At 57.5% G+C, this 7,732-nt stretch overlaps 3 non-coding genes across 3 annotated transcripts in view; all 3 read left to right on the top strand.

Annotated features, from left to right (window-relative positions):
* Positions 1-2,525: 2,525 nt before the first annotated feature.
* LOC139968291 (small subunit ribosomal RNA) lies at positions 2,526-4,403 on the top strand. The gene has a single exon (XR_011793298.1). It is a non-coding gene; the product is annotated as a small subunit ribosomal RNA (ribosomal RNA).
* A 605-nt stretch (positions 4,404-5,008) lies between these two features.
* On the top strand, positions 5,009-5,168 carry LOC139968259 (5.8S ribosomal RNA). The gene has a single exon (XR_011793287.1). It is a non-coding gene; the product is annotated as a 5.8S ribosomal RNA (ribosomal RNA).
* A 433-nt stretch (positions 5,169-5,601) lies between these two features.
* The window catches only part of LOC139968436 (large subunit ribosomal RNA), a 4,028-nt gene continuing 1,897 nt past the window's right edge, over positions 5,602-7,732 (top strand). Inside the window, exon 1 of the ribosomal RNA XR_011793433.1 lies at positions 5,602-7,732. This exon is cut by the window's right edge and continues 1,897 nt beyond it. This is a non-coding gene — a ribosomal RNA (large subunit ribosomal RNA).

Raw genomic sequence — 7,732 nt, 5'->3', positions numbered from 1 at the left:
GTATCGGGCGCTGGCTGGGATGTGCCCGGCGGAGACGGCAGAACGACACGCGAACACATGCATAGAGTTTGTGACCACTGTCAACTTGCATGTATCGGGTACTGGCCTGTGTGCGCCCGACGTTGACGGTAGAAAGACCCACGAGCACATGCATAGAGTTGTGACCATTGTCAATTTTAATGTAGCGGGTACTGGCCTGTGTGTTCCCGACGTTGACGGCAGAACGACCCACGAGCACATGCATAGAGTTGTGACCGTTGTCAACTTAAATGTATCGGGCGCTGGCTGGGATGTGCCCGGCGGAGACGGCAGAACGACACGCGAACACATGCATAGAGTTTTGACTTCGTTACAGAGGACGTTGACAAAAAAAAATAATAATAATAATATCAAAAAAAAAAAAACATGGTCAACTTTAGTGTAACGGGTATTGGCTTAAGTGTGTGACCCAATGGTCAGAATGAGTGGGCAGAGTGAATCGGATTATATTAAGGGGAGTGTCTTGTCTCGCCGGTCGATCTTCAAATTGTAGAAGTTTCCTCATATATCTCCTTGATTTCGTCAAGATATATCCGGCACGGGAGCAACCCCGACACTCCTCTGAAAATACGGGTCGCTCCCATGTGAGAAGGTCGATGGTGTGATCGACGGCACGAGTGTCATGCGACCGGGCGAGGGCCGAGTAATTAGCCGACGGTGATGCACACATGCGTAGGCATGGGACCCGTTGTCGTTGCACGAGTCTGTGAGACGGGGCGCCGCCGGACAAGACATACCCGGCACGGGAGCAACCCCGGCACTCCTCTGAAAACACGGGTTGCTCCCGGGTGAGAAGGTCGATGGTGCGGTCGATGGCACGAGTGTCATGCGACCGGGCGAGGGCCGAGATTTAGGCCGACGGTGATGCACACAGGCGTAGGCTGGGACTCGTCGTGTTGCACGAGTCTGTGAGACGGGGCGACGGCCGACCTCGACGGCAGGCCGCCCGATGCATCCGCAAGGTGTGGCTCTCGTCCGAGATTTTGAGATCTCTTTAGTGTAGCGGGTATTGGCTTAAGTGTGTGATCCAATGGTCAGAACGAGCGGGCAGAGTGAATCGGATTCTATATATGAGGGGGGTAGTAGAGTCGATCCAAGACTCGAGAAGGCTTTTAATGTCTGTCGTGTGTGTATGCGTGTCATGGTTGGACTCCAGCGGGCCCTTTCGGTAGGGTCAGCCGTCGTTTCATCGCGACCATGTGTTGCAACTCGGCGCTCAGAGCGGGGGTTTTCACCCACTCGCCCCGTGAGCAGAGGTGTCCCTCCGTGCACACGTATATATCGACGTTCAGATATGAAGCTTTCGCGGACGGGAGTCCACCCGAGACTCGAAAAGGCTCCTTGCCTGTGGTGCGTAAATATGTTTTTGCACGTCAGACCCTTGCTGGCCTTCTCGGTAGGGTCAGCCGTCGTTTCATCGCGACCATGTGTTGCAACTCGGCGCTCGGTGCGGGGGTTTTCACCCACTCGCCCCGTGAGTAGAAGGTTCTTTCGTGCATATGTATATATACAATCCCAGATATTGAGCTTTTTCATCCGCAGAACCCCCGGTGGAGAAGAGAGAGAGTAGAGATGAGAGAGAAAGGAGAAGGGAGAAGGCCTCTCGCGTTGCGTGGTCGATGGCACGAGTGCCATGCGACCAGGCGAAAGGCAAACGGCAAGCCGACGGCGACGGCAGGCCGCCCGACTCACCCGCAGAGAATCTGGGTCTCGTTCGAGATTTCGAGATCTCTTAAGTGTAGCGGGTATTGGCTTAAGTGTGTGATCCAATGGTCAGAACGAGCGGGCAGAGTGAATCGGATTCTATATATGAGGGGGGTAGCAGAGTCGATCCAAGACTCGAGAAGGCTTTTAATGTCTGTCGTGTGTGTATACGTGTCATGGTTGGACTCCAGCGGGCCCTTTCGGTAGGGTCAGCCGTCGTTTCATCGCGACCATGTGTTGCAACTCGGCGCTCAGAGCGGGGGTTTTCACCCACTCGCCCCGTGAGCAGAGGTGTCCCTCCGTGCACACGTATATATCGACGTTCAGATATTGAGCCTTTTCATCCGCAGAACCCCCGGTGGAGAAAGAGCAGGACCTCGGTGTCGTCAGATATCGAGCTTTCTCCACGGGACCCGTTCGGGCATGCTGCCGTTGCTGCGACCATGTGTTGCACTCGGCGCTCGGTACGGGCTTTTTCATCCAAGCAACGAATGCACGCTCGAGGCGTGCGATTGCTCTCCCCTGTTCCAGTGGACGAGCCGTCGCCCTCCCGCGTCGCTTCGAACCGGTCCCGTCTCCGAGGCGGGACCACTGCGACTCCTCTCGAGACGACCCAGTCGACTCGGGTAGAGATACACACCTCGAGAATCCCTTCGGGCGGTTCTTCGATCACTGTACCGTAATAGCACGGCATCGACAATTGAGAATTCAGAGAGAGAGAGAGGGGAGTGCGAGAGCGACTCCCGGACGGCGAACGGGCCCAGCCCGGTTCTGTCGACCGTTACCTGGTTGATCCTGCCAGTAGTCATATGCTTGTCTCAAAGATTAAGCCATGCACGTCTAAGTACAATCCTGAACATACAAGAGAAACTGCAGATGGCTCATTAGATCAGTTATGGTTTATTGGAGAAAGTCTTATACCATGGATAACTGTGGTAATTCTAGAGCTAATACATGCAACAAAGCGCCGACCCTTCGGGGGAAGCGTGCTCTTATTAGGAACAAGGCCAGCCCGGTCCTTTCGGGGTCCGGTCTCCGCTGGTGAACTCTAGATAATCATGCCGATCGCACGGTCTTGCACCGGCGACGCTCCCTTCAAAAGTCTGCTCTATCAACTTTCGATGGTAAGTTATGCGCTTATCATGGTTGTGACGGGTAACGGAGAATCAGGGTTCGATTCCGGAGAGGGAGCCTGAGAAACGGCTACCACATCCAAGGAAGGCAGCAGGCACGCAAATTACCCACTCCTGACACGGGGAGGTAGTGACAAAAAATAACGATACAGGCCTCTTCGGAGGCCCTGTGATCGGAATGAGTACACTTTAAATCCTTTAACGAGGATCTACTGGAGGGCAAGTCTGGTGCCAGCAGCCGCGGTAATTCCAGCTCCAGCAGCGTATATTAAATTTGCTGCAGTTAAAAAGCTCGTAGTCGGATTTCTGGCCGGGGCGGGCGGTCCGCCGTGAGGCGTGCACTGCCCGTTCCCCTTCTCCCCGTCAAACGGGAGTCGTGGGAGATTTTTCCCGGCCAGTGATTCGGTTGGTCGTGCGGTGCTCTTAACTGAGTGCCGTGCGAGACTGGAACGTTTACTTTGAGAAAATTGAAGTGTTCAAAGCAGGCCAAAGTGCCCGAACAGCTCAGCATGGAATAGTGGAAGAGGACCTCGGTTCTATTTCGTTGGTCTTGAGATCCTGAGGTAATGATCAAGAGGGACTGCCGGGGGCATTCGTATTGCGGCGTGAGAGGTGAAATTCTTGGATCGTCGCAAGACGCCCGACAGCGAAAGCATTTGCCAAGAATGTCTTCATTGATCAAGAACGAAAGTCGGAGGATCGAAGGCGATCAGATACCGCCCTAGTTCCGACCATAAACGATACCGACTCGTAATTCGCCGGCGTTCCTCCCATGACGCGGCGGGCAACTCTCCGGAAAACCAAAGTCTTTGGGTTCCGGGGGAAGTATGGTTGCAAAGCTGAAACTTAAAGGAATTGACGGAAGGGCACCACCAGGAGTGGAGCCTGCGGCTTAATTTGACTCAACACGGGGAAACCTACCCGGCCCGGACACAGTGAGGATTGACAGATTGAGAGCTCTTTCTTGATTTTGTGGATGGTGGTGCATGGCCGTTCTTAGTTGGTGGAGTGATTTGTCTGGTTAATTCCGATAACGAACGAGACTCTTGCTTGCTAAATAGTCCGGCCACCCGTCGTGGTGAGCCGCGAACTTCTTAGAGGGACAAATGGCTTTCAGCCATACGAGATGGAGCAATAACAGGTCTGTGATGCCCTTAGATGTCCGGGGCCGCACGCGCGCTACACTGGCGCAAGCAGCGGGTACATTTGCCCTCGGCCGAAAGGTCCGGGTAATCCGCTGAGACTTCTCCGTGCTGGGGACAGGGACTTGTAATTGTGTCCCTTGAACGAGGAATTCCAAGTAAACGCGAGTCATCAGCTCGCATTGATTACGTCCCTGCCCTTTGTACACACCGCCCGTCGCTACTACCGATCGAATGACTTAGTGAGGCCATCGGATCGACCGTCTGGCACCCCCGGCTTCGGCCGGTTGTCGAGGCGTGACGAGAAGACGGTCAAACTTGATCATTTAGAGGAAGTAAAAGTCGTAACAAGGTTTCCGTAGGTGAACCTGCGGAAGGATCATTAACAGAACCCTTCCCCTCCGTGATCGGAGAGGGAACAAAGGGGGAATGTCGGAAAAGCCGTCACAGAGAGACACGCGGAGAGAGCAAATTGGAAAAGCCGGGGGGACTCGAGCGGGGTTTTCACCGCCTCCTTCCCCGTTCCACGGTCGAGGTCAGACCCCGCGCTTCGCCTTCGCTCTCTCCGACAAAAAGGAGACGGGCGTGTCACACACAGACCAGCCCGGGGAGTACCCGGTTCTTCTCTCGTCGTCTGTCTCACGGAGTCTCGCACTCCCGGTAGCTTCGAGGGAGAAGTCCCGCAAGGGTGGAGACGCCGTCGCCGTCCGCGGCGCGGCGCTCCTCGAGGCATTCTCCGCAGGGCAGAGAAGGGGCACCGGTGTCGCCCGATTTCCCCCCAGTCGGCGAGTCTGACTCGCGCGACCCGCCCTCGCGGCGGTGGGGGGAAGGAGGGAGCCCGCTTGCCCCCTCGGCTCGACGGAGGATATTTCTTTCCAGTCACAAGCAAAGAAGGCACAGAGTCCCCGTGTCCTTTCTCCTTCCGTTCCACTTCTTCCCTCGGCTCTGAGGAGAGTTTGCGAACGCGGGAGTCTTCCAGTGGCAAATGACAATTCTTGGTGGTGGATCACTCGGCTCGTGCGTCGATGAAGAACGCAGTTAGATGCGAGAATTCATGTGAATTGCAGAACTCACTGATCATCGACTTATTCGAACGCAAATGGCGGCTCGGGGATGCTCTGCTCCTCGAGCCACGTCCGTCTGAGCGTCTGAAGACAATCACTCACAGAGTCGGCGTGTTCGCGCGCCGGAGGAGCGCCCGGCCGCAGCCGTCCCTTCGACGGCCGGCTGCGTCGGGTCAGTGTCAGATGGAGTTCTGTGATGTCGGCGCCGGTGAAACTCGGCGAGCAGGCTCGATCGGTAACCGGGGGTTCGTCGGTCGTGCGACGTGCCATCGGGGTGTAGACGTATGCGCCCGTGGTGCGGTCCAGCGTCCGACCCCCCGAACGGTCGAGGAGCCTCTGCCGGGCAGAGCCGGTCGACCCAATCGCGGGGTCTCTCGTCCTCCCGTCTGCGTTCTCGCAGGCGCATGGTAGGCCACCCTTTCCCGCCGGCGACCCGATTCTTCGGGGAGCGCCGGGGAAGGAGAGACCCCGGGTCGCCGCTATGACTCCGATCACGTTCCACGTGTCTTTCACGATTCCAGACCTCAGATCGGATGAGATTACCCGCTGGATTTAAGCATATCACTAAGCGGAGAGAAAAGAAACTAACAAGGATTCCTTCAGTAGCGGCGAGCGAAGCAGGAAGAGCCCATCGCCGAATCCCCGCGCCCGTTTGCGGTGCGAGGGACCTGTGGCGTAAGGAAACTGAACTCCGGTCGACAGAGTCCGGCCGCAGTCCACTGTGATCGGGGCTGCAGCTTACCCGCAGCGGGTGTAAGGCCCGTAGGGCGGACTCGAAGGCCGGAGGGAAAGCTTTCCAAGAGTCGGGTTGTTTTAGAATGCAGCCCAAAGAGGGGTGGTGAACTCCATCCAAGGCTCAATACTATGCACGAGACCGATAGTCAACAAGTACCGTGAGGGAACGTTGAAAAGAACTTTGAAGAGAGGGTTCAACATTGCGTGAAACTGCCAAGAAGTAAACGGATGAGTGCCGCATGCTACATGGGGCGTCCGGTTGATTCAGGCGCGGTCGGCGCGGCAGCGTGTGCGGGTTCGGATCCCTCGGGACCGACCCGCGGCGCTTCGCCGTCCGGTCCGCGTCGCACTTCTACCGTTCGGCGCCCTTCCCGGCGACCGACCGAAGAGCGGAGCAGAGGGGCGGGCGAGGCTGCGGCGTGCGGGGGCTTCGGCCCTCGCCGTCTTACGCCGCCCGTCACGGTTGCTCACTGCGCTCTCTGTCGAGGACTCTGCGTGACGGCCTGCCCCCCCGGGGGTTCAGGCAGCGGGGTCCGGGCCACCGGCGTCTCCGTCGGTCGCGTGCACAGCTTGCTGTCGCGTGGCCGGCGGGATCCGGAGGGTCCGGTCTCGCCGCGGCTTCGGCCGAAGCGGAGGGTCTGTCGGGCGTGAGCGAGGCCTCCTCATTCGACCCGTCTTGAAACACGGACCAAGGAGTCTAAGCAGGCTTGCAAGTCGAGGGGGTCTACCGAAACCTATCCTGGCATAACGAAAGTGAAGGTCGGCACAGGGCCGTCACGAGGCGGGATCTCGGCCCTCTGGGTCGGGCGCACCGCCACCCCGTTCCGTCCGGCTCGTCCGGTGGAGCGGAGGAAGAGCAAGCATGCTAAAACCCGAAAGATGGTGAACTATGCTCGGGCAGGAGGAAGCCAGAGGAAACTCTGGTGGATGTCCGCAGCGGTTCTGACGTGCAAATCGATCGTCCGACCTGAGTATAGGGGCGAAAGACTTATCGAACCATCTAGTAGCTGGTTCCTTCCGAAGTTTCCCTCAGGATAGCTGGTGCTCGGGAGATATTCGTGAACAATTTTATCTGGTAAAGCGAATGATTAGAGGCCTTGGGGCCGAAACGACCTCAACCTATTCTCAAACTTTCAATTGGTAAGAGGTCCGACTCGCTGGCTTGGAGCCGGACGAGTGAGAATGAACGAGTGCTCAGTGGGCCACTCTTGGTAAGCAGGACTGGCGCTGTGGGATGAACCAAACGCCTGGCTAAGCCGTCCGACTCGGTCGCACATCAGAGCCCACAAAAGGTGTTGGTTGATACAGACAGCAGGACGGTGGCCATGGAAGTCGGCATCCGCTAAGGAGTGTGTAACAACTCACCTGCCGAATCAACTAGCCCTGAAAATGAATGGCGCTGAGCGTGATGGCTGTGCCGGGCCGTCGGGGCAAGGAGAACCGAATAGAGTCGGCCTCGACGAGTAGGAAGGACGCCACGGTGAGCTAAGAAGCGGTCCGGGCGAGAGCCCGCGTGGAGCCGCCGTGGGCGCAGATCTTGGTGGCAGTAGCAAATACTCTAACGAGAGCCTGGAGGGCCGAGTTGCGGAGAAGGGTTCCATGTGAACAGCAGTTGCACATGGGTCAGTCGATCCTAAGCCCTAGGGAAGTTCCGCTCCGAGCGGCCGCGAGAGCCACGCCGACCTCCCTCCCGGGAACGGCGGGGTGATCGCACCCTGGGCGAAAGGGAACCGGGTCAATATTCCCGGACGTACAGACGTAGTCCTCCTCGTGGTGTCGTGCGCGTGGGCCTCCTCGCGGGGTTCCGCGCGTCGCGGCACTGCGAGGGCAAAAGCCGTGAGGCACACTAGCCCAGAGACGCTGGCCGAGGGCCCCGGGTAGAGTTTTCTTCTCTATATGAGGGATTTTGTGGTTT

Source organism: Apostichopus japonicus, chromosome 5 (genome assembly GCF_037975245.1).
Source record: "Apostichopus japonicus isolate 1M-3 chromosome 5, ASM3797524v1, whole genome shotgun sequence".
Taxonomy (NCBI): Eukaryota; Metazoa; Echinodermata; class Holothuroidea; order Aspidochirotida; family Stichopodidae; genus Apostichopus; species Apostichopus japonicus.
The sequence above is the reverse complement of the archived record's forward strand: the minus strand, read 5'-3'. Positions and strand labels throughout refer to the sequence as shown.